This window comes from Epinephelus moara, chromosome 12 (assembly GCF_006386435.1).
Source record: "Epinephelus moara isolate mb chromosome 12, YSFRI_EMoa_1.0, whole genome shotgun sequence".
Classification (NCBI taxonomy): domain Eukaryota; kingdom Metazoa; phylum Chordata; class Actinopteri; order Perciformes; family Serranidae; genus Epinephelus; species Epinephelus moara.
This window is the reverse complement of record NC_065517.1, coordinates 39,579,789-39,604,109: the sequence shown is the minus strand read 5'-3', so window position 1 is coordinate 39,604,109 and position 24,321 is coordinate 39,579,789. Positions and strand designations below refer to the sequence as shown.

General features: G+C 43.8%; 2 protein-coding genes across 5 annotated transcripts in view; one reads left to right on the top strand and one right to left on the bottom strand.

The window, feature by feature from the left end:
- Positions 1 to 1,026, top strand: part of LOC126398660 (vascular endothelial growth factor A-like) — a 193,839-nt gene extending 192,813 nt beyond the window's left edge. The window contains exon 8 of the transcript XR_007570797.1: positions 919 to 1,026. The gene's annotated coding sequence lies outside the window, so the exon portion shown is untranslated. The remainder of the gene's footprint in view (positions 1 to 918) is intronic.
- Positions 1 to 24,321, bottom strand: part of evlb (Enah/Vasp-like b) — an 88,656-nt gene that overhangs the window by 30,569 nt on the left and 33,766 nt on the right. The window lies entirely within an intron of this gene.

The following is a 24,321-nucleotide window of genomic DNA, read 5'->3' as shown; positions in this document are numbered from 1 at the left end:
CCTAGAACTTCCGTCACTGGAGACAGAGAAGGTGAAGATCAATCCGGGGCGCTTCTGTGTGAACCTGCTTTGTACTTTTATGATTCTGTCGCACTTTAAATGGAGGAGCACACATATGTTTTGCCCTGTAAGAGGGAAACCACACCACCAAATAAAAGAAAAAGATCAGATAAGCGAGGGCGGGACAAAACGCGAGTGAACATCGTTCTGCTAGACAGGTAATTCAATTTGATATTTTAAAGTCATTTTGGCTTCATGTTTGCAACTACTTTTCCCTCTTGCCTAAGTTCGAGTGACGGCTACGTTTACGTGCTAACGATATCCTAGCCTTGGCTAACGTTATCCCAGAGCTACAGCCAAATGGTTAGCCTAGCCTACAGCCTAATCTGTTGATTCCTCTCACGCTGCTGCGAAGGCTGCCACCCTCTCCTCCTCCTCTTCCCTCTGGGTAGCCAAGACACACCTCTTCACCTGGCCGTTCCTGCACCGCCTCTACCCCCTCGCCCCCTTCCTCTCCCTGGTCTTCCTCCTCTCCCTCTCCCTCTTCCTCATCTCCCTGTGTCCTGTGGAAGAACACTCGCATATATTGTAATCGTACCAACCTATATTTGCCGCACTGTGCCGTGACTATCACATAAAACTTATTTTAGCATTACTGTGCTAATGTTTGCTCGTGTTACTAAAACAATTAGAAATAAAACACTCCTAACATAACGTTATATCTCACAGACAATCTAGAATTCGACCGCTGATGTCACTGTTACTCACTATTTTTACACACTGGGGCTTTAAAAGAACAGGAAAGACATGAATAGTGAAATATATTCATTCATCATTCATTTTCAGGAAATGCCTATCCTGTTATGGGTCACAGGGGGCTACAGACTTTGGGCGAGAGGCAGGGTTCACCCTGGACAGGTCACCAGACTATCACAGGGCTGACACATAGAGACAGACAACCATTCACACTCACATTCACACCTACGGACAATTTAGAGTCACCAATTAACCTGCATGTCTTTGGACTGTGGGAGGAAGCTGGAGCACCTGGAGGAAACCCACACTGACACAGGGAGAACATGCAAACTCCACACAGAAGGGCTCCTCCAACCCTCTTCCTGTGAGGTGACAATGCTAACCACTGCACCACCGTGCTGCCTCCATTCACCTCCAGTCACCTTATATCCAGAGCCCAGGACAAGCTCAAACACCCACTCCTCTTCACATCCAGATCCTCAGCTCCCTCCTCATCTCATCTCATCACCACCACCAACATCTAGACACCTGGAATGTATGATCCTGACTGAAAGGACAACTTGTCTGCTGTGCCCAGTATTATTTGGACCACCTCAGCATGGACACACAGTTTAAAGCCCGCCAGACACTGCGGCTGAACCAGCAGATGGTGGAACAATTTCAAGAATGGGAAGGAAAACTTTTGCATGTCCAGAGCGTCACTTGTATCTTTGAGTGAGCTCCTTCTTCCTTATATCGAGGGGTAATAAGCCGTGGTAAGACCTCCAGTAGGTGTTTTGAGAAAGGCAGCATGTATGGTGAATGTTTGGAGTTATTTTGCATCGTAGTGTGGACGGAGACATTTTGTAAAATGAAGGTCATGTGGAATATCCATACTCCAGACTATGGGCTCTAGTTTCGCAGACCGTGCGAGGCGGGGGCGCAGCGCACCTGCGCTTCGCCAACTGGGTGTGGCCAGGCGGATTTTGCAAGTTTGGCACACCGTGCGCCTGGCGCAGCTACTCCTCTTTCCCACCTCCGTCCCTCCTACCTGCGCAAGTCGGAAAGAGGGAGGAGAGAAGGCGTAGAGTGGGTTTTACACACATCACACCAATCAAATGAGCCCCTCTCCTCGCCCTTAAATGCGCCGCGCGAAGGCGTAATGAGAGTTTACTCAATTCGCCATGGCAGAAGAGAGCAGCAGCGTCAGACGGCCAAACTTCTCCCAGGAGGAAACTGATGTTTTGGTCCGGGAGGTCCAAGCTCGCAGTGTCCGAATATACGGAACTGCGAGCAGACCTCCACGGGCTGATGATGCAAAGGTAGCCTGGGAGGAGGTCACCACAATTGTAAATCAATGTTGCGTTTCTCTCGTGCGCGCGCGCTCTCTCTTTCTCTCTCGCAGTCTCACTCTGTTTCTTTTCTTTTGACTTTTCTAAGATGACAGATGCTGAATATATACTCCCTATCTGATGCTGTGGCTGTTTGTGGTTGGCTGAGAGGGATGTGAACTCATTAGTTTGCAGCTGTGTTAATCAAATCAGGTTGGGTTTCCATTACGCGTGCCAAACGTGCCAAACGGTGCCAATCCCCTTTGATCTGACATCAGATGTGACGGGACAGTCGATATAGAGATACATTTATGTGCTGATTGCAGATAGTTGCATTGAATAGTGGTTTTTTGGGTATTTATTGCATCGTTAATGTGCCTGATATTCTGGAGACCTGCCTGTGAGGTTTTGGTGACGTGTCCGCCGGTCAGCCAAACTTCGGCTTACACTGGCTGCGCTCCGCCTGCGCTGACAGTAGACCTGGTTTCAGCTGGCGAGCTTTTAGCGCACCTTCGGTGAAGCCTTTTGGCCGAAACTGTCACTGCGCCAAGCTGGATCTGTCGACACCTCCCCCTGCTGCGCCGCCACACCCATGTCAGCACACCTCGGTCTGCCAAACTACCAAACTGAGCGCGCCTCAGGTTGCGCTGCTCGAAACTAGCTCTGCGCGGGGTTCGCCACCCTGCGCCACCCTGTGCCACCCTGCGCTGCGCCAGGAAACTAGAGCCCTATCTGTTTGTGTGTCGACACAGCCTTAGATGAGTCTTTATCAACTCAATGCTTTTTTTAATCTCTCTGTTTTTTTGTCTGAATATAGTCAGTTTTGTTGATGAAAAAGAAAGTTGATCACCAAAATCATTTCAGGGTCAAACCTTCCTTTCACAGTGGTGACTGTTGTGTGTTTGTCTGAGGATGTAAGTGAGATAATTACAGTGAACAAGGCAAAGACTCGGTCTCCTAATCCTGTGTTACACTAACAGTCTAATCCAAACGTAATCAAGCGCTTGCCCAGCATCTGTTGATGTTCTTAATGAGAGGCAATCGTAGTGTGTGTGTGTGGCCTTAAGAGTTTGGTCTGCCTGCTCTCCCAGCTGACTGTGTTTATTACAGCCCACTGAGGCTCCTGCTGTCTCTCCACTGTCCTTCACAGTAACACACACACACACACACACACACGAACAGTATACTGTAAACAGTACACGAGTGGAGTTTCATGACCTTTTCCATGTGTTTTTTTCACATCGCATGCCAGACAAACGCATGTGCTGAATCGCTACAGAGTAAAAGAGGAGATCAAGGTGAAGTGCAGGAGGAACGAGGAGGGTAAAAAAACACAGGGGAGGAACACAGAAACAATTTTGACTTGCAAATGAGATTAACAAGAAGAGTCCCATCTGTGTCTTTGCCTCTTTGCCAAGCTAAAATTAGTGGATCGACCCCTGAGGCCGAGTGAAAGAGCTGCGTCAGAGAAGAGAAGGAGAGGAAAAAGCGAAAGAGGGAAAAGTCTTGGCTTGTAGAGAAGCTAATGTGAGGCTGCAGCATAAAGTACAGCAGGAAACAGTGCTTTCATTTATATAATGATGATGTTAAAGACACGTTATAGAAATAACTGTAGCATTTGGGGAAATACGACTGTCATGTCCGTGCACTTTAGTGTTCTGTCTGTGTTTCCACCAAAACACTTACTGCACAGTGCCTGTACAGAGCTGGGGCCTGGACACAGTTAGCTTAGCTTAGCATAAAGAGTGAAAGCAGGGGGAAACAGCTAGCATGGCTCTATTCAAAGATAAATATAAGCACACCAGTACTTTTTTAGGGCTATTATATCTTTTATTACATTACAGAGCTGCTGGAGAGTCACAGGAAACGGGCAGAGAGAGAGGGGATGACATGCAGCAAAGGGTCAAGGGTCTAAGCCTATACAGGGCATGCATTCTACCAGGTGAGTTACAACCAAAATACATGGGACATTTGCACGGCACGATACATTAGCCGTGGCATGCTCGCAGCAGACCGCGACTGTTATAATTAACTGAAGCTGCTACACTGTACACCGAACCCAGAAGCCATAGAGGCCATGCTTGCCAGCGCATCTGTCTGCACTGCACGCAGCCCCACAGCCCTCCGACAGGTAAAAACTACACGGTACTGTTAAAAACAACAGGCAGAATCTGTTTAAAAATTCTAACAATGAATACCTTATTGTAGCAGAGTAAGGGCAAAGCAGAAGAGCAACACTGTGTTTTTACATTTCACATTAAAAATAAATCAAACAAATTGATGCATCGTGTTGTCGTCCAAATATAAACCTTCTAGGAAGGTAACAACAAGCAGGAAATGGATAGAGAGGAGTTCAGTTGTACTGTTTGAATGAATTTATCTACGATTAAAGGGATAGTACACCCAAAAATGAAAATTCAGCCATTATCTACTCACCCATATGCCGAGGGAGGCTCAGGTGAAGTTTTAGAGTCCTCACAACACTTGCGGAGATCCAAGGGGAGAGGNGCACCTTCTGGCCGAAACTGTCACTGCACCAAGCTGGATCTGTCTCTAGATAATACTTAAAGGAATAGTACACCCAAAAATGAAAATTCAGCCATTATCTACTCACCCATATGCCGAGGGAGGCTCAGGTGAAGTTTTAGAGTCCTCACAACACTTGCGGAGATCCAAGGGGAGAGGAGGTAGCAGCACAACTCCACCTAATGGACCACCAGATTCAAACGTCCAAAAACACATAATTGAAACCACAAAATATCTCCATACTGCTCGTCCGTAGTGATCCAAGTGTCCTGAAGCCCCGACATAAAAAGTTGTTTGGAAAAACGTCATTTGAACTCTGTTTTTAGCCCTCGCGAGCGCACACACGTGAGCGCGGTGCACAGAGAGGCAGTCAGAGCTACAGGCTACAATGAGGCTAAAAACAGAGTTCAAATGTCGGGGCTTCAGGACACTTGGATCACTACGGATGAGCAGTATGAAGATATTTTGTGGTTTCAATTATGTGTTTTTGGACATTTGAATCTGGGGCGCCGTCAGCCTCCATTAGGTGGAGTTGTGTTGCTACCTCCTCTCCCCTTGGATTTCCGCAAGTGTTGTGAGGACTCTAAAACTTCACCTGAGCCTCCCTCGGCATATGGGTGAGTAGATAATGGCTGAATTTTCATTTTTGGGTGCACTATTCCTTTAAGTATTATCTAGAGACCTAGCAACGGCGACCTGCCGTTACACCAGTACACTAATTCACCTTTAATATGAGTTTTAGTTCAGGGTTAGATGTGTAACTTTACAGGTATTTTGTAATATTCTTACAATATCAGTTGGGACATTTTTAGTCATGCTATAACATTATAGGCTGCTCTCACAAATTTTTCGAATTTTTCATACAAAAAGCAATGCACCCAAATTTGTACATATCCCATGTTTTTTAAAAGGCTGCAATCATGTGACCAATGCGCTGAAGCAGTAAAAAACAAGAGGCAGTCCCGAGTGCTTGCAAGGAGACTGGTTGGGGTGGTGGATGGGTCTATTTCCTGGAGTCGTGTGTTTGGATCCGTGTGAACTTTGAGTGAACTCTGAGTCATCTCAAGGTACATCCTCACCATGGTTCTTTTCCTTTACCGAACCTCAGTAAGTCTACCTGCCTTATGCAACCTCTGTATCTCTACGCTAATTATGTAACTGTACGTTAAGGACGTAACGTCATTCGTGGGGCTTAAATTGGTAGGATATCAAACAAACTATTCTATGAGAATATGTTGAACATTATTGGGTTTTATTACTGCTATTATTGCATTTTCAGGAAATGATCACATAAATGATGCTCCAGGAATGACCTGACAGATGTTTTGGTTTATCAAGAAATAGTTCCAGCACATAAACCTTCCATAAGGTTTTTCCAGTGTGCCTAAATTATTTGTGTATGTCTGTGCCTTGCCTCTGTGTTTTGTTGTTTTATATGTCATATGTTATATGTCATGTCCACACGCTTGCAAATGAATTGCCCCATTGGGGACAAAAATAAAATAAAGTTCTAAAGTTCATAACCACCAACAGTTGTTTCAGCTGCACAAATGCTAAACTAAGTTGTGGAACATGGCTAACATGCTACACATCAGCATGAAATAAAAGGTGCTCACTCACAGATAGAAATGACTTTACAATGCCTGAGTTGCATCACTGGAAGCTACAGGATAAAGAATGCTCTCTTCAAGCTACTGTAGTGTTAGTAGCAGCAGTAGCGATATTCTTGACAAGAACAAGAAAGCACCAGGTTAACACTTGGATAAAGACAATAATACTAGCATTCCTTCTCCTTTACTTCAAAGCTGAAAGCAGAGCATTGGAAGCAGCTGAAACTTGTAGCACCAGACTATTCAAATAACACAACAAAAGAAAATAGCTCCACATAATACTCCGCTGCATGAATTATGAGCAGGAGTTATAAATAACTTCCTCCCAGGTTGAGCCCTACTCTCCACACACGTTATCTTGCATTAGCGGCTTCGATGTGCACACACTTGAAATCAGCCCGAGCACCAGCAGGGCAACGATGTGTTTAATTTATTTTCTTTAACTTGTCGACTCCGTTAATTTTTAAAAAGAAGTTCTTGGCAACCAGCTGAAAATGGCATCGAGGGCCCAGGAGCATGAATAAATGAGGCTCTTGTGCTAAAAGAGACTCGAGCAGGAGAAAACGGAGGAGACGGGGAGAAGGAGACGAAGCGGAGGAGGGAGAAGATGACGAGACAGAGGAGCTGTGAAGAAGCTGAGGCAACAACAAAACAAGTTCCCTCTGACTGACAGTTATGGGACGCACACACACACACATACACACACACAAGTACATGCACATGCACACAGATGCAGCAGTGCAGTGTAGATCACTCCACGCGCCACGCCCGTTGAAAAATTAACAATTGCTGCGCAGGACATGAATAAATCAGATGCTTCTGAATGTACCTTGACAGCGCGCGCGCACACACACACACACACACACACACACACACTCTAAATGCCATCGTCCTCCTTGGCCTGTTCACGTCGGTGCTACAGCAGATTCGAGCTGACAGGGACAGACAGAGAAATCTCAGAGAGCTGCTCAGGAATCGTCTTCCATTGAGTCACAAAAATAAAAGGTGCTCACTCACTATTAAAAAGTGCCTTTATGAAAAAAAGCTACTCTGCATGATGATGCACGTTTTGGCTCGGCTTTAAAATCCACACCAATGACAGCGTTTCAAATCTAGCTATTACCTCTAATTTCATCCCTCAGTGGTTGTGTTTGAAATTACATACTAACGTAATAGTGCCTACATACTCAGGAAGTCATCATTTATGTTCAACGTTAGATCCTTAAATGGACATGAAAGGAGTCTTGTGTCCGTACTCTGCGTTCATGTCGTCTGTATTTGTGCATGTTTTCTGAAATGAAGGCTTAAGGATACAAACGAAACAGAGCAGTACCAATGGAAACCTGAGCTCTGAAATTTTCAATCTGCCCTCTAGGACCATCTATGGGCTCTATCTATGCCAGCATGGAAGTATGTGGGCAGCAGTGTTGGGAGTAACACGTTATTTAACATATTAGGTTTTAGCAGTAACATAGTAATATAGTAAATGCATTGCCAACAGGATTTCAGGTAAAACTGTTACATCTCCAAAGCTGCACTGTGCGTTATCATGTTCAGCGTGTTTCCATTAATTTAATGATAACGTTTCCCATTCTGCTTTTGCGTCCTGAGGCTGCCTGAAAGCAGCAGAGATAAGGAGTTGGCCTCCAGTTTGTTTTTTTCTCGTCCTGGTGATCGGCACATCTGGCCTGAGTGATGTTAGTATATGTTGGATGTGTTTCCATTCACATCCACTACAACTGCAGAGCAACACCAGCATGTGTTTCTGGTGCTGCTGTAGCTCACCGGCTCACTGGGAACCAGCATGTGGATCTTCCAGCTGCTGTGGTTTAATTTGCGCTTGTCATAATGACTGACTTGCACGCCAATCCGTTTGTTTTGCTAACCTCAAAAATTGACCTATGGCTAAGCCCCGCCCTCAGACGCGATGAGCCAATCACACTGCGTATAGCCATTCCCATACACTTGGACATTCTCTGCCTGGACGTCCATTGAAATGCATTACAGAAAGTCAGTTTTGTTCGGTTTTATGAGCTTTTTCTGAGATTTGAAGTTTAAAAATGGTCAAACGGTGTGCATGGGGTACATGCAACTCTGACACAAGGTATCCTGAGAGGCTGGGCGACCAGGTGTATTTTTTACCCTTTAAACCACATCTCAACCGAGAAAAGTGTCTCCTTTGGATAAAGTTGTGTGGTAACGTTAGACCACAACATCAACTCAACGTGAATAAGATTAACAATGATGTCTACATCTGTTCTAAGGTAAGTCAACATTGTGTTTGAGGCAACATATTGTCACTTTGCTGGAAAGAAATATAAAGTTATCTTTAACATCTCTAGCTAACGTTAGCTAAAGTTAGCCTAACGTTAGCTCCTAGCTGCGTTGTTCATCATGTCACCTTGTTTGCTGGGAGTTCATTAGCCTATTTTGTTCTAGTTTTGTACTTTGGTGATCGTACATCATTGTTAGCTGTTGTCCAAAGGGCTCTAGTTAAGCTAACGTTAACTTCTGGAGCTTAGCTTCATTAACTTATCTGTAATGGCAGAGATAACAAAGGTTGGCAAACGTTATGCTGAATGATTCAGTGTAAATACTGTAGCACCAAACTAACGGAGAGACACTCTTGGTAAAGATGGTAAAAAGGCCGTTATCCTTTTCTCATATTCTGAGCCAAAAACCTTAACTTCAGTGGCACTTTAACTTGTTGTCTTTGATGGTGACGGCAACCAGATGCGGTTCACAAGCGTACACTGTGACCTGTAAATTTTGGCTTGTAATTTAAGCTTTTCATCGACCTTCTCAACAATAAAATGATGAATATATCCCTCCAATGCGTAGTTTAGGCCCTTTTGGTTACTTCTCAATGACATCTGATCGTTATGTCCCCAAAAATCATCAATTGCCTCCTGTGAAATGCCGTGTACTGTGACACCTGCCATAGCGCCGGGCACTGAATGTTGATAGTTTTACTTTAGGTCTAAACCCTGCCCGTTTTCAGTACAGATAGACTTAGTTAAACAGATGCAGACATAGATACATGTAATGGTGTTCTCGCTCATGCCTACCTATTAGTATGCATTTTGAACAGAGCCTGTGACTTTAAACATCACAGCATAACCTTGACGGTGTAGAAAGAGACGACTGCACCGCAGGCAACTGAATGCAACACAAACACTGGGTACTGTAAAATATGGCTGCAGCACATGCACTATAGAAACTCACACATCCCAGAGCGCCCAGTACACTCTGATTTGTAGCTTAAATGACTTGAACACAAAATATTATTACACCATCATCACTAATATGTTTTGCTTTGGCTTCACAGCATCGAACCTGTGAAGCTAATAGGTCAGTGTGTCTGTCTGAGGTCACATTAATGAGGGTCTGTAATGATAAACACATGAATTATTCATCCATACTGCTGCATGTTTGCAGGGCTGAAAAGAATAATTACAGCTCAAGTGAACCCACTCTTTTTATCTCCCTCCTTCCTCTGCACACACACACACACACACACACACACACACACATGCTGTACACACACAGCAGCCCCATTAAGTTGCTCCCCCTTGCGTCTCAGGTCACTGCAGGGTTAATGGGATGCCTGTTTCACCCAAACTCCTTCCACCATTGTTGGTTTTTCTCCATTCTCCTCTCGTTCACACACAAACCAAAGTTCATTAGTTCCCCAAAATCTACATTACACAAGCATCTCACAAGTGTTTAGCAGTTCCCTCATCCCTTACGAGGACATAACAGTCTGCTAACACCTGGACCAGTCACACCGTTGGTTCACTCTAACCAGCAGCTTCAACTCGTCAAAGTGTTTCGTTCCCCTCTCTATTTCTGCCGCCACACTTCCTGTCTGCCTGCACTAAATTTACTCCGCCAGCGTCACTGCTCTGATCCGAGATGAGCAGCACAACCAGGAGCTGTCACAGGAGAGGGATACGCTTTTGACTCACAGAGAAATCCAGGTAGAATAAAACACATGGAGAGGAGAGAGAAATATACACATACACCGGTAAAAAACCCCGAAGCATGAAACCTAATTAGCACTTTGATCCTCTCTGCTGCTGATGAATTGCCAAAAGAAGGAGGTGGAATTTAAATTTAGCCAAATTACTGCTTGGTAATGTAATCTTGTGACGAAGCACAGGCGGAAATTCTCACATTTACACATAATTTATCGCTGTTGTGTAATTTGGTTTTCCATCTGAGGGAAATAAAGCACTCATCTATTTAAAATGTCATTGAAACTGAGAGCGAATGTTTGACTCTCCGAATAGTTTTCATTCATTTTTCTGTGTGTTTTTATGAATCAGAAGCAGCCAGAGGGCGCGTCGGTTAGCACGGAGCTAAACTCTTAATATCAGCAGCTCTGAGTCAGTTATGAGCCTTTGGTAACTGTAACATTATGTGGAAAAGTGTATTACTGTCACTCAATTCTCTCATTAACATTGGTGCTGCTCTCCTGCCACAGTGTGTGAGTGTGTATGTGTGTAGCTGTGAGTGTTTGCACGTGTCAGTCCTACTCTGCCTGTTACACTAATCTGTGCTGTCAGAGGGCCTTGTATACGACTCGGTCTCCGTCCACACAGCAGCTCTTACACCACCCTGCAGACATCACAACATCAAAGCCATTGTGCTGCTCCACTTTCCGGGGCCTCTGCGCTCAAGGCAGCGGTGCGCTAACAACAAAGAAGGATGTGCTCGAAATAGCAGCGCCGACACACACGTCGCTGCATGCAAATTTGTGTACACACTCGCAGTACAGATTCATATTGTTCATATTCATATTTGGGTGAATGAAGACTGACACATTATCACTCCCAACTTGTCAAAAAACGACGTGTGGTTGGCGGCCCTACATGTCAAACTATGATGCTCTGGGTACCCTCCAGCATTAGCTTCAGATGTTTAGGGACAGTGTGTCGGTTTAAGCTTGTAACATATATTGTCTTTTCAAAATAAATGTACAGTTTCTGCAAGTCTCTCTTCAAAATAAACTTAGAATGTTTGTAAAACACTTTGTTTTTGGGTTTCCCTCTTTAGATTTGGGCAACAGAAGCACGTGGTTAAGTTTGAGAAAAGACGACAGAAGAAACTGTAACTGGGCTGGACAGTCACAAAAAAGGTTCATAAGCTGAGATCAATGCAAAAAATGTCAATTTATTTAGGACATCAGTGCACAAAAAGAAGGGTGCTCAATTAAAAAGTCCTTCAAAGTCAATTTTAATTCACATTTTAAAATTTTTTACACTCTGAGCACCAGGGGCGATTGCTCAGAGACAACAAGGGAGGCTGAGCTTCCCCTAAAATTTCATGGAGGAAATGGTCAAATATGCACTATTGAATTTACATTAAAATAAGAATTCACATTGCATTAAACGTGCGCTAGGATGCGTTTAACATCACGACTATGATGTTCAAACGTCAGGTGTTTATCACCAGTTTTCAAACGCGACCTCCCTGTCATACATTCTCATGTCAGCACGGTGGACGCGGAGCCTCCAAGCATTCCTATGAGACAGCGCTGAGCAGGGTTTTTCACGCAGCAAGGCGAGACGGTCATTGGATAAATGCGACAAAATCGTCACTTCCAGGGAGGCTCAGCTTCCCTGGGACCTAATGGAGCGGTAGGCGGGAGAGGACAGCGCTTTGGAAATACACACTGGTATCTTCGCATTTTGAGCTCAGTCCCATCCGGATATTTGCGAGGGGAGTTTTTCCTTATCCGCTGTGAGGGTCCAAAGAACAGAGGGATGTCGTATGCTGTAAAGCCCTGTGAGGCAAATTGTGATTTGAGATATTGGGCTTTATAAATAAAACTGAACTGAAATTAAAATTGATATAGCTCATTTTCACCGTTTGTACAGTTCAGGGGCCTCATTTATAAAAGAGTGCTTAGGATTCATACTAAAAGTCCCAAAAGCTGAAAATGGTGTGCGCCAAAAAATAATATGATTTATAAAACTTTGCGCACGCACACTTGCACGCAATGTTCTCTTTATAAATCACAGACCTCCTGGAGTTGTGCGCACCCAGATCCGCCTCATATTCCGCCCTCTACACGCCCTAGTTCAACCATAAATGGTCATACAAATCACCTCATGAATGCAATCTGCATATAAATAAGCTGGGATGCGAGTGTTCTCTCGTTGTGAGTCACGGCGACAGGTGTGAAAAACCAACCAATAAACGGAATTTCTCCGAGACTGAGCTAGAGACCCTTTAACGGGAGGTGAAGGACTGAAGAAAGATTTTATTTGGTGGCCACAGCAGCGGGATCACTAATAAAAGAAAGCAAAAAAAAGTGGCAACACATCAGTCTGATCTAAAGGTACACCAAATACTTCTACTCCTTTACCAACATGTAGTTAATGTGTTGCTTTTAAATCTGAGGATGTTTGACATTGATGTGCGACATAAAGAATCACATTCATTAAAGGTGGAGGCAAAAAGGAGGATGTGCCAGTGCCATCTTACGCAATTACGCACGAGGGTCACCGCAGTATTTATATGTTTATGGCAATTAGTCTGATCAGACTCCCGGCCTGAATTACAGCATGAACCAGTGGTATCCCTGTCCCAAAATACAACGTGTAATTTGAAATACAATTCAAAGATGAAAGTGTAATAGGCGAACACATTTCTTCTTGCTGGTTTTGTCATGAACAGCAAATGTCTAAGTAGGGCTGATGAAATGAGTGTAACGGTTGTGCTTAATGGCTGTATTTCGAGACATGATAAATGCACTGGAAATATTTAGCTAAATAAATAAATATATTCCATGCAGTCGCGCCATCCTCTCCCCCTCCTGCGCTCACAGAGTGGACAATGAGACGTTAGAGGCAGTGCGGATTAAATACGTATTTAGAAAGAATTTCAATTCAGGATTTGAGTTGGATTTTACAACGTTTTTATGAAACAATTATCACTCACTCCAAGCGCAAAATAAGGCTGCTGGATTTAATTTCAATGATAACGTGGATCTAAGGTGGATATAGCGTGACATTAAATTTGTGTGAGACATCAATAAAAATCTGACTCCACTTCACCTCGCCGTCTGCGTCGCCACTTCTCAGTGTCTCCAAAATGTGCACACGCATGACTCAGAGTTTGCTTACAGGTGCACACATTCTCCCGCCAAGTTTATTTTTATAAATCACAACCTTTGCGCGTAAGCAAGCTTTATAAATGAGGCCCCAGGTGTTTAAACCCATCTGAAAAACTTTGAGGTGTGTGTTGCTGTGGTTCTATGGCATGAGTGTGGTTGAAAAACAGCTTCAATTAAATGCTCCTTTTATAAGTCACTGCCTCGCTACACTATGACAAATTCTATGATGTAAACTTAAAGTGAGCTTCCCCTGTTTGAAAGACCAGCAGCCGCCACTGTTGAACACCCTTCTTTTTGTAGAGCGGGTTGTCCACTAATCAGAAGATCAGCTGTTCGATCCCCAGCTCCTCCAGTCTGCATGTCGAAGTATCCTTGAGCATACTGGACCCAAATTGCTCCCGATGTCAGTGTCAGGCGTAGTGTAAAAAACACTTTGAGTGGTAGGATGACTACAGAGGTGCTATATAGGTGTAGTCCATTTCTATGCATCACTATCATAGTATGCTACACACTAAATTGTTAGTAAAATTACTCAACTGACTTTTGGTTTCACACGAGACATAAACAGCAGTCTCCCAGGTGAAAGTCCAGATTTGTTTGATTTATCCATCACATGCAGACTTTCTCACTCTTTATACTATGGCAGTTGCTCAGAGTGTCAAAAAATGCTGCCACCAGGTGCATCTCACACCGCAGCTAAAGGATGGGTCAGTGTGTTGGTATCTGATGCCGAGGACCACTGACTAAGCATCTGTGTTTGACAAGTTGGGGGTGAGATGTGATTTGATGAAAACAAACCAAGGCTTGCAATGAATTATTTTTTAAAAAGCTGAAAAAGCTGCATGAAGGAAATAATTTCTCCTCACATTTTACGTCAGTTGCAGTTGGTGGTTTCTGATTCAGTTTTACCTGCAAACCTGCACGTGACAATTTTGCGTCTCCAACTCTGCTCAAATACGTTTCTGCAGAGAGCACACTGTGTCCTTTTGCCAGAGTGGAGTTCAAAGGTCGTGGTGTTGTGCATTTCACGTTCCTGCACAGCAAAGGCGACACACTTGGTGTCTGGGAGGCACATCTGTTGACACTGTGACACCACAGAAACCAGCAGTGTGACTGATACTGTCATGTTTGGGCTCTTCTCTCTTGGCAGTGATGATACTGAAGGTTAAACTGTTTGCACGTGGAAATTTGGCAGACACTGCTGAGATAAAAACAAAACATATTTTATATTTCCATTCTTACCTACGTTGGAAAGCAACTGCTGCAAAACAATCTCCCCCAGAATATTTTTATTTTAGAGAGAGACAGATTTTATTTTAATAAAGGACACCTTAAATAACAAGATGGAGTTTTATGGCAGCTAATGACGAAGCAGAAGATAAGCAGACTTATATTTTGCCATGGGGATGTGAGTGGCTTTGGCAAAGAGACAACTAGAAGTCTGACATCATTCAAAGTGAAATATTAAAAAACTTTGGCACATGAACTCCAGAGACAAATTGGGTCTGAGGCAACGGAGCGCACATTCTTTGGACTAACGGCTGATGGAATCTCTGATGTAACTACGTCTGAGCAGTTTTCCTGCACCTTCTGTGTAAGTACGTGCACATACACGGTCATGAGCGCACATTTATCATCATTCCATGTCTCATATATCCAGTCATATGCTGAGTACTTCCCAATTTGCTACGTTTTTGGATTTTATCTTAATCTTGGAATCATGCAAGAAAAACAAAGTTTGCTTCACAGATTCAACAATAGTGCAGGTGAGTAACTGATATGCAAATGGTCATTTTGTGGGTGAAGTGTTCCTTTGAGTGACATCTAACCTCATGATTTATGACTGGACTGTTTTATGAAGGTTAGCACTGACTTAAAGGAGCTATATGTAAGAAATCTAAAGCAAATAGTTGTAAAATCCTCCTAATATGTCACAGAGACTAAGGAATAATGTTCATATAACATACTGATCTCACCGACAATAATAGTACAGCCAGAATATTTGCATTTAAAAAAAAAATTACGGTCTGCAAATCATGTTTATGTTTTGAATTTGTGTTTTGGCCTGTTGCGCCACCCACTGCCGTCTACCAGTCACACAGTCAGTAGAGTCTCAGCATCAGTTACAGTTACGACTGAGCTACAATGGCTAACAGTGTGACTAAACCCAAACGACCTTGTTGTGATTCCCAAAAACACCAAGACAAAACTCAAGGCAAAGCGAGGGTCTATATAGGAGATGCTTGTGAACGGTGGAGACGGTTGAAAGTGGTGAAGAATTTGAAATTGGATGTCGAAGTGGCTACTCTTCTCCTCGACAGGTAAGCTTTAGCCAAAGTTGGCTAACTAGCATCATAGCTAGACGGGGATGGACATTTCGAATACTTTCAACTGTTATTCATTTTCGATCATACATTGTAGCCCATATGCAGGTGGGTCATCGACCCCACTGAGAAACAAACGTTAGCAGCACGGCAAGCAGCATTAGCAGTGTCCCGGTACATAGCATTAGCAGCTGGCTCCTCCTCTGCTGTATCACGGCAGCAGCAGAGAAGCCGGACTTGCTCGAACAGTCCGCTAGAAAACCGAAGATCAAGGACGCGGCGACGCAGCCCTGCCACGGCAGCCACCCGTGGGCAAACAAATCACCCCCAATTTCCACCAGATGCGTGCTGGTTGTGTCTGCGCTCCGGCACGGCAGCGGAGCCGATAGGATTCAGTTCTAGTCAATTTGTGTGTTTCCACCAGCTGCGGCTGTGCTGCGTTCCGGCTCCGTCTCAGCTGCAGCACTCCGGAGCCCTCCGCAACAAATACGCAGGACTTCCATTTTTGCCGGACGCCAGAGCACAACGCAGCAATTCAAAACAGAGCAGCAACCTCGAATCTGTAGGGGAGGGGGGGCGGACACGACTCGCGGCAGTATTTTGAATTTGAGTGCAGTAACCGTTTTGGCCACATTCTTACATACAGCGCCTTTAAGGACCAAACAGAGCTTACATCAGAAAGAGTCTAAATATTAAAGACATTAACAGATGCAAACAGAGCATAATAACAAAACTGGTACCCATACATTCTGTTATACAATATCCCACCAACACCACAGACCACCTGCCTCAATCTAACTCCTGATGTCAGTTTCAGCAGTTTACGATGACAGAGAAAATACAACCCGAACAAAATCAAACATTCTGACTGACAATATTGTCCCTGGGTGGAAACATGCCAGTGGGCAGCAGAGGCCGTCACCGAGAGATCAAAATGTCCTAAACTGATTTGATGGATTAGCTTATCCAGTGATGCTGCTGAAGCCAGAACAAGGTTAATACGTAGTAAACCTCCTGATGACGCACCACCAACGACAGCAACAGAAACAGCGACAAGATGAAAATCAGAGCAACACGGAGCCTGCACGCCCTGAAATGACATTATATCAGGAAAATAGACTGAAACTCTCCACAGCTGCCTGCTACATATGAATATATAGGACTATAAACATAATTATACCATAATGAAAGACTAAACTGGCACAGACGTCATTTGCAAACCAAATATTGTATTCTCCTCTACGATTTGTTGCCTCTCATGTAAAAAACAACAATCCCTTCCTCTTAGCCTCGATACAATCATTACACGCTGCAGCAGCGACCTTGAGAGTAGCCGTGCAGCTTCAATATATTTCCAGACTCTAAGATTTAGCTCCAACATTCCTGGCTAATATCACTGTCTGCCGTTCTGGTGGCTCAGCAGTCTCTGACTTTGAGTCTGGTTCATTCTCTCCTGTCGCAGTTTAAGGACATGAAGTCCCTGCAGGTGAATAACAAGTAAATCAGTTCAGGATGTCTTCAGGATGATTTTCAGCCCAGTAGTTTAAAAATCTTTATTTTTCTCCATGACTGATGCTGATTAACTCCTCGTCATCACTGTAAACCTTTAAGTAATAAAGATTTCTTTGGGTTTGTGGCTCAGTGAAAGAGGAGGAGGGCAGATCATATAAAGTGTCTTTGTGTCCCGCAGCCAGCTGCTTACAGAGAGCAGCCAAATCCCGAGAGCTCGCTGGCAGAACAATCGTCACCACAAATTGTTTGTCTTTTTGTCTTTACAAAATGTTCTCTGTTTTCTAAGACAAGAGGAAAAACGACAGAGAATCCGCTGCCTGCAAACTGGCCAAAAAGGGTGCACAATGAAACTTCTGTGTGTGTGTGTGTGTGTGTGTGTGTGTGTGTGTGAGCATCATCTGCATGAAACATCAAAGCTGCATAAAGCAGAGAGAAGAACAGCTGACAGCTTAAACATTTATAAGCGTGCCAGGGCAGAGCTACATTAGCAATGAGCCTGAGCCCGAGCTAAACCACAGCTTTCATAGAAAATGGGATAAATTGTGATAAACCGACAATCTAACCACAGGGGCCAGTTGGCATAATGAGAACTTTGGTTAAATGACATTAATTTCTGCTCCCATCTGAGCCTCCGAACAAACACTCGTCGAGCGTTACTTCAGGGAAGATGCGCGAGCACTGACAGAGAGAGTTTGTCCCAGTTGCTGCTGCTGCTGCACTTTCTGTGAAACCAGAGCCTGCTGTGTTGGATGTCAGCCCTGTTTGCTCTGCAAAAATGTTCAGGCAGCTCGTTCTCCTGAAACTTTGCAAAATGATCAAAAAGTTTTGATATGCAAATGTATTCTCTGCACATGAAATATTCCACAACAAGGGCTGTGGATGGGACTCCACTAGAAGCAGGCAGCAAGAAGGACTCGTTTTAAAAGATTATAGTTTAAAACAGTGCATTGCCCCCTCTGTGTTGGGAGAGAGTTACTGTCTCAAGCAAAGGAGTTCAAGTATCTCAGGGTCTTGTTCACGAGTGAGGGTACGATAGAGCGTGAGATGGATCGTGCGGCTTCTGCAGTGATGCCGGTGCTGCGCCAGACTGTCGTGGTGAAGAGGGAGCTGAGCCGGAAGGCAAAGCTTTCGATATACTGATCCATCTATGTCCCAACCCTCACCTATGGTCATGAGCTCTGGGTAGTGACCGAAAGAATGAGATCACAGGTACAAGCAGCTAAAATGAGTTTCCTCTGTGGGGTGTCTGGGCTCAGCCTTAGAGATAGGGGGAGGAGCTCGGACATCCGGAGGGAGCTCGGAGTAGAGCCGCTGCTCCTTCACGTCGAAAGGGGTCAGTTGAGGTGGTTCGGGCATCTGATTGGGATGCTTCCTGGTTGCCTCCACTTAAAGGTGTTCTGGGCACATCCCACTGGTAGGAGGCCCCGGGGCAGACCCAGAACAGGCAGAACACGTGTCTCATCTGGTCTAGCAACGCCTTGGGGTCCTCCAGGAGGAGCTTGAAAGCATTGCTAAGGAGAGGGACGTCTTTGGTGCTTTGCTTTGCCCTCTGCTCCTGCGATGTGGCCCCTGATAAGTGGATGAAAATGGATGGATGAATGGATTTTTTTAAATAGAGCAAATAAGCTATTTCTTGTTAAATGTTTTCTGTTCCAATCCTAACCTCAACTATTCCTTAAGCTTAACAAACTTCGCTAACACTTTATAATACTGCCCTCAACTTACAGTGTAATACTGTCAACTGAGGCTGCTCTCAGTCCTAGAGTCGTCTCCTTTGGTCTGAATCAGGGACTCATGTTGTTCCAAAGTTGTATAATTGCCTAGAGTTGGTTCGTGTTCTCACGGCAGCATTTACAAGAGGACCAGATCAAATGCCTTGTGTGAGAAAGCTGCTCTTGATTGGTCAGAATTTCCATGTGGGAAAAATCCAGGAAGTAAAGCAAACGTTGAAGAAGAGTACACTTGCAAGATAAATGTGACACTTTCTAATGTCACAATGGAGGGACAACTACGCAGGTTGATTTTAGCGCTGCTCATCGTGGACTATATTGCTGTCATTGTTCATTTTAGTCAAACCATACAGTTTGAAAACGAGGCGCGGCTCCAACTAGAAAACAATGTTTTGATGCATTGGATGTGCTGAATGTGCATATTAAGGCAGTACAGGAGGAGGTGCACATTAATAATCCTCCAGGACTGTAACATGCTCATGTTTAACCCAAACAATGTGTCATGTGACTGCAGTTGCTTCACATTCAGGTCGAAACACCTTCTCACCACAAATGAACCGCACCAGAGTTTGTTTGGAACCAGACTGAGACCACCTCTTCAAGAAGGTCTGGGTCCGGTTGTTTTGGTGCACACCTGAGTGTGATTGCTGTGTTCACACCTGGCCAACGAACCGCACTTTAAATAAACCCTCAGTTTAAATATAATGAGCATGGAGCAGGAATGTGGGAATTTACATAAAGTCAATCCAACCTGTTAGGAATATTTACTCAGGTCAGTTGAGCTCTGCAGGACAAAACTGCTCAGCATAGATTTTCTTGCACTGCGGCTGAAAAAGATGCAAATGATGAGTTCTAATTTTGAAAAACTACCTTGTCTGAAACAGTAGAAAACATCTCTGATTATAACTTTATTTATGTGGTCATATATTAAAACCTTAATGGTGCAAATTCGGTGTAAAAACTGACTCAAAGTAGACTCATGTTAAAAAATGCCCTCTGTCCTTCAGCCTACCTGCACATTATTTCATATTTATACATTTAAAATAATACAGAAATCTACATTATGCAGCTCATCTGTCTTCAGCAGTATATGTGAGTAAAATTATGGTTTGATATTTTCTAAAAAATAATCTAATTTATTCCTATAAAGGGGAGCCGCATGAATAAGGACAGCATCACAGTGCGTGCGTGCTCATGCTTCTGTCCCGTGGTATAAATCCCTGCATGTTTATGAGTGGAAGCATGTTTATGAATGTATCTGTGAAAAATGGTGTAGAAGAAAGTAAACTGTCAGGCCGGTTTGCAGGCCAGTTACATAAGCAGCTTGCTTGCTTGCGTATTTGAGGTTTTGGTGGTGAAGGGGGGGGAGGTGGAAAAAAGTGAAGCAGGGGGAGTGAAAAGAGACAGAAGACTCAGAGGAGAGAAAAATGGGCCCGCGCTGACAGCAGACTTTCAAACAGCCTGCCGGCTCTAATACAAACAGTTATAAAACAAACTGAACGGCTCCACTTGCAAAGGAAAAGTCTAAAAATAACTGGCCTTGGCTGAATGAGGTTACACGTTTTATAAGTGTGCAAATCAGACGCACTCACTGTGTGCTTGTGTAAATGTTTACAGTCAAGGACAGACCATCTTGTGACCTGACGGAGGAGCCGGTCATCAGTCCTCCACACTCACGATGAAGGAGTGGTTCATGGGAAAGCTGTAGTGTGACTCAGTAATGGCTATTATTGTTGGATATGACACTGCATATTAGGACCAAAATAGAACGGCGGTTTTTAAGCTTCATCTCTGTGGACCCAGAGTTTTAAATCATCTCTCTCTGGCCCAATTTTTGCAGGCTATTGTGCAAGCCACTCTACCAAACTGTGCACTGGTTTAGTTCACTGACACCGTCGCAGGGACGTTTTCTTTCAACATGTTACAGCCAGAAAATTTTAAACAGACATGCCAGTGTTTGTGCATGTTTAAGGTCATGTAGATGGCCGAGTGTCCGCCACTTTGGTTCAGGCTCAATATCTCAACAAGGACTGCCATGAAAATTGGTTCAGACATTTAAGGTTTTCAGAGGATAAATCCTAATGACTTTTAATAATCCCCTGATTTTACCTCTAGCGCCACTATGAGGGTGACTGATCCTAACAGCAAACCTTCTGTTTCTTTAAATGTGTGTGTCCCTGCTGGTCCGTGAACGCAGGGCAGGAAAAACTCTTAGTCCCTGTGTCCACCAAAGTCTTTTTGTCCAAGCTGAAAATGCCAGGCGTAGGATAGGAAACGCCCAGCTTGAAGCTTTGGAGGTGCAGCCTTTTTCAGATGATTTGGTTGCCTCTGGTTGCTATGATAGAGAATATCCACAGAAATCAAAATGTCATCACAAGGGACAGTGCTTGCTTTGGATGAGGGGAAGGCATGCAGGGAGAGATGATGGACCCACCGGTCGATGTGGGCTGAAGAGAGGAAACAAAGTATAGATACAGTATATTAACAGATTTCTTTTCCATTATTGCCACTTGTACATGTCAGATGTGACAGTTTGTCTTCGTGGTAGGTTATCTGTCCCTCCTCCACTGTGATTCAACAGCTGAAGTGACACTGACGAGTGCAGCATTTTACCCAAAGTTTAACATTTTTCAACTCTTCAAGTCAGCGCAGAATACATGCCTAGTTCATCGCTGTTGTTTCTACTGCAACGTAAATACATGGCACACCCATTGCAAAGCATTCAAAAAATATGCTGCTTTGGTGGACACTGCTCCTTCATCATTTCAGTCACAGGGTGGAGAATTGATCAGTCAATGAGTTTATGGTCAGACTGATCAGACCTGATCGGACCAGATTGACAGCCGGTTTCATCTATAGCAGGTTGACAAAATGATGGACAACACTAACATGAGAGTGCTGTTGTTCTAAGAAATGTTGCGTTCAATTTCTATGTGAATGAATTAATGGTTAAGTTTCACTTTCAACGCACCTGGTGTTATGCTGCTCTGTCTGTGCCCAGAATACGCTCTGTGTTCCAAAAGTGACACTGATAACCGAACTATACATCTTTTCCAACAGTGCTCCTTATGAACAGTCCAGCTTCAAAATTAGAAAATTAATATGTGGCGGCCACCACAAATACATGAATGTGTGGAAAACTCTACCTTGGTTGGTTTAAATACATGCAAAATGACATGTCCATCAGCCTCAGCTGTTATTTGTGTTTAGTGCTACTTTGCAAAAGTTACACTAAGATGATGAACGTGGTAAACATGCCTGCTGCGTGTTAGACCGCCTATATTGGCATTCACCTGAAAGCCATGTGTTGCTACAGTCTAACAGAGCCATTACGGCTGCAGACTTGTTTAAAACAATGAAATTTGTGACTGGTTTTAGCTCATGAGCTGAGGAAAAATCAACTTGCAGAGATCTGAAACTAGTCGGCACTCGGCAGTTTGAGTTTCTGGCTGTTCGACACACTGACATTTAAGCAGCAGTTTTAACGCTGACCCTTTAATGATGTTTCCTGACTTGTTTGAGTTTTTGTAACATCATCAAAGTTTGTGAGTTCAGAGCTACTGGGCAACTAATGCCTACCAAACACTAGCAGACTTTAGAAAGACTTAAGTCCAACATTCTCTATATCTAAAGACAGTGTGAGTTTTTAGTCATAGACTGCAATATTTTGCACAGACGGGGCATCTTGCAGGGTCACTATTTGCAAGACTAGATTCCTTTTGAGATTATTTCCCACCCTACTCCTGCATATTACGCCAAACTCCATTTAAGAAATATGATATTTTAACAAATCCTTATGTGTCTGTAAAAACACACAACTCTAGAAACATAAAATAAAAGTCATCATATGTCGACAGCATTCTTGTCAATTCGGCATCAATATAATCTATAAAGATAAACTGTATTTGCATAAAAACTTTACATTTTAGATTTTGTCACCTCAGCCTGCTGTCAGCCTCCACAGGTCAGCTGTGTTATTTCAAAGCGAGGGGAACGTGGTGATGAAAGATGAACTGCTTAAAAACTAATCTGGTGTAAAGCCGGCATGATACTGAAATCTCTGAGCAATTTACAAGCACTTCCTGGCGCTTCACTCAACCTGAGACAGACAGGGAAGGTGGGGAAATACAATATCTAACCATAAGCTATAAATAAACATAAATACATGTATATTCTTTGGTAATAATTTCACACCCGCAAACATATTTGCATTTTGCCCTGTTTTCTAACCATCATCAGACTTACAGGACTTAAAAAACTTCCTTATTTCTGATGCTGAACACTTTTATGTATTGTGAAGTCTGCTATGAATGTTATTCAAAACATGCTAATCAAACAGTCTGAGTGTGTGTGTGTGTGTGTGTGTGTGTGTGTGTATGAACTTGAGTGTGCTCAGCCTGTGTGTATTTGAATGCATGCCAGAGCCTGGAGACCCTGCAGAGAAGACGCCACACACACATACACACACACTCTACCCTATTGCCGACCGCTGAGACCATGCAAGAGCACGCTAATCTGTTGGCATGACAACTGGAGTGGAATATTCGCTTGGCCTAGAAAATATGGCTGTGAAGAAAACATGAATGAGCAGTGAGAGATGAATTAAAAAAACATCAACATAAGCCTTCAGACGCTCTGCTCTTTAATTACAGACCCCACTGTCTCTGCAGCGTTACTACACAATATCCTGTCTCATCCTCTCATCGTCAAAGACGTGTCACACGTGGCTGCAGCTGTGTATTAACACGGGCGTTTGCATCCATATGTATTCAATGCTATGGAATATTGTATGAGCTCTCGCTGCTGTCCCAACGCCTCCAAGGCAGACACTACAGACTCCACAGACCATAAAGCATCTTTATAACCATTTGCTTTGTCTACTGTACATGTTGCCTTGCTTTGGGGGGTTTTGTTGTTCTCTTTTCAAACCGCTAATAAAGCGTTAAACTTCTCTGACAGTCCACAGAGGTCAGACGGGACGGCCAAAAGGAATAAAAACACGTCCCAGTGTCATAAAGCAGGTTTGAATTTATGGTTTAATTCCAGCTGAAAGCCAGCGAAGAGAGAGTGCAAGTATGAGGTTTCTTTTACTGCTGCTCCGCATGATCGCATAAAGCATTTAAGAGTTTCCTCAACCCGCAGCGCTAATGCTGAGACTCTGAAAAAGCAGCACAGCAGCGGGAGATCTTGTTAGAGGAGGGCAGAATCAAGAGGTTTAATGTGAGATCAGGTGCTCCTACGTTTAGCCAATAAATGCGTGTATTATCAAGTGTGATGGATACGATAATGTTGCTTTACGATTAAGAAGAGTTTAAGTGGTGTGTTAGTGGATTGAGGGAGGATGTTTTAATGTCTGTCAGTGGTTTCAAGCCATATGTACAAAATCTAAAAGGTCATAAACGGGTGTCACGTCAGCAAAATGTCTGCAAG